Source organism: Nyctereutes procyonoides, unplaced genomic scaffold (genome assembly GCF_905146905.1).
Source record: "Nyctereutes procyonoides isolate TBG_1078 unplaced genomic scaffold, NYPRO_anot_genome, whole genome shotgun sequence".
Taxonomy (NCBI): Eukaryota; Metazoa; Chordata; class Mammalia; order Carnivora; family Canidae; genus Nyctereutes; species Nyctereutes procyonoides.
The window spans coordinates 4,871,851-4,874,610 of record NW_026575124.1 but is presented as its reverse complement, the minus strand read 5'-3'; the positions used below and the strand labels follow the sequence as shown (position 1 = coordinate 4,874,610).

At 47.1% G+C, this 2,760-nt stretch overlaps 1 pseudogene; it reads left to right on the top strand.

Annotated features, from left to right (window-relative positions):
- The first annotated feature begins 686 nt into the window (after positions 1–686).
- LOC129517237 (replication protein A 14 kDa subunit-like) lies at positions 687–1,034 on the top strand (annotated as a pseudogene).
- The last annotated feature ends 1,726 nt before the right edge of the window (positions 1,035–2,760 follow it).

The following is a 2,760-nucleotide window of genomic DNA, read 5'->3' as shown; positions in this document are numbered from 1 at the left end:
TAAGTTTTGAAACTAGACCCGGGGGATCCCTGGGTGCCTCAGAGGTTTAGCACCTGCCTTCGGCCCTGGGTGTGACCCCGGGGTCCTGGGATCGAGTCCCACATCGGTCTCCCTGCATGGAGCCTGCTTCTCTCTCTACCTGGGTCTCTGCTACTCTCTCTGTCTCTCATAAATAAATAAGCAGATTTTAATTCTTTTTTTAATTTTTATTTATTTATGATAGTCACAGAGAGAGAGAGAGGCAGAGACACAGGCAGAGGGAGAAGCAGGCTCCATGCACCGGAAGCCCAACGTGGGATTCGATCCCGGGTCTCCAGGATCGCACCCTGGGCCAAAGGCAGGCGCCAAACCGCTGCGCCACCCAGGGATCCCAATAAATAAATAAATAAAATCTAGGGGATCCCTGGGTGGCGCAGCGGTTTGGCGCCTGCCTTTGGCCCAGGGCACGATCCTGGAGACCCGGGATCGAATCCCACGTCGGGCTCCCGGTGCATGGAGCCTGCTTCTCCCTCTGCAAAGAAAGAAAGAAAGAAAGAAAGAAAGAAAGAAAGAAAGAAAGAAAGAAAGAAAGAAAGAAAAGAAAGAAAGAAAAGAAAGAAAGAAAGAAAGAAAGAAAGAAAGAAAGAAAGAAAGAAAGAAAGAAAGACATTAAACCCGAGTTCAAATAAAAAGAAAAGGCCGCAACCATGGTGGATATCATGGAGCTGCCCACGTCGCGCGTCAAGGCCAGATGCTAGCTCAGTTCATCGACAGGCCGGTCGGCTTCGTGGGGAGGCTGGAGAAGACTCACCCCGGTGGAAAAATGTTTATTCTTTCAGACGGAGAAGGAAAAAAAATGGAACTATTGAGTTGATGGAGCCCCTTGATGAAGAAATCGCTGGAATCGTGGAAGTAGTTGGAAGAGTAACGGCCACGGCAGCCATTACGTCCGGTTTAAGGAAGGTGACCGTCCTTCCCATCTGGGCCTTTACAACGAAGCGGTGAAAATTACCCGTAAGTTTCCTCAGTTTTGTCCTTTGTGGGTTGTGCAATAGGATTGATCTTGATGAGCAGCACATTGAGGACTGTCATAGGAAACCCCTGATATTTGAGGGAGATTTCTGTGATTTTTAATATTTAACTTGTTCTCTTCTTTATTTCATTTACCTAACCCTGCAAGATATTGCAGTGTCCCACTTTTGATGAAACCTGTCTGCATATTGAAACTTAAGTCCTGGGCAGCCCCGGTGGCTCAGCGGTTTGGTCGCCGACTTCAGCCCAGGGCGTGATCCTGAAGACTCAGGATCTAGTCCCACGTCGGGCTCCCTGCGAGGAGCCTGCTTCTCCCTCTGCCTGTGTCTCTGTCTGTCTGTCTGTCTGTCTCTGTTTCTCATGAATAAATAAATAAAATTTAAAAAATAATAATAACCTTAAAAAAAAAAGTAACTTAAGTCCTCTTAAAGAATCACGTCTCTAGGAATATGGTCAGATCAGATTCAAGATCAAGGCAGTTGCCTTGAATTTAGTTTTCTGTTTTATTAATAAAAGCTGAAATGGTAAGAAAAATAAAAAGAAATAAAAAGAAACCAGTGATCTGTCTCTCTGGCTGAAGCTGAATCCGAACCAGGACGAGAAAGAATTGTCCCCGCCGGACTGTTTGCACCTCCCCGGTCCTCCCAGCTCCCTATACTGGCCATCCCCTCCTCCCCACTGGAGCCGAGTCTGGAAGGGCAGGGGCGAAGCAGCACAGCAGCAGGGGCATTCGGGGGAAGAGCCGGGGCAAAGGGCTGCAGGCAAGAGGGCCTGTGGTCTCCTTGGGGAGCCAGGGGTCCTCGGTGTGGACAGAAGGGGTTGGGACAAGCTGGTGAAGGGCCAGTTTGTCGGGCTCAGGGGGTGGGGACGGTACAGGACCCTACATATTTATGGTTTAAATTTCGACCGTTTTTTCTGTAATACAGAAAATAGAATAGTGTCATGCTCTTGTCCCCGCTGTCCAGACTTAAAGTTTTATTAACCTATTATTGACCTTTTGTCAACTTTGCTCTAAAGTTTTAAAAATAGGGACTCCTGGGTGGCTCAGCGGTTTAGCACCTGCCTTCGGCCCAGGGTGTGATCCTGGAGACCCGGATCGAGTCCCACGTCAGACTCCCTGCGTGGAGCCTGCTGCTCCCTCTGCCTGTGTCTCTGCCTCTCTCTCTCTCTCTCTCTCTCTCTCTCTCTGTGTCTCTCATGAATAAATAAATAAAATCTTTTTTAAAAAATAAAGTCTTTTTAAAATTTTTTTTAAAGACTCGGTCCTGGGTCTCCAGGGTCGCGCCCTGGGCCAAAGGCAGCACTCAACCACTGAGCCACCCAGGCTGCCCAAAAATAAAGTTTTAAAAATAGAATAAACAGGTCATTACAGATAAAACAGGAGCTCCGTTTCTCTCCTCCCCAGTACCATTCTCCTCCTTCCCAGACGCACCACCATGCGGATTTGGGGTCATTTGGCCAGTCTCTGTTTTCGAGCTTCGGCCACATACATATGCCCATGAATATATCATATTATATCTCTCCAGTGTTTTTTTTAAAGCTGTTCAGCTATTATAATTCACATCTTGATTTTTTGCACCTCACAGTTCTTTTTTTTTTTTTTTTTTTTTTTTTTTTAAATTTTTATTTATTTTATGATAGTGACACAGAGAGAGAGAGAGAGAGAGGCAGAGACACAGGCAGAGGGAGAAGCAGGCTCCATGCACCGGGAGCCCGACGTGGGATTCGATCTGAGGTCTCCAGAATCGC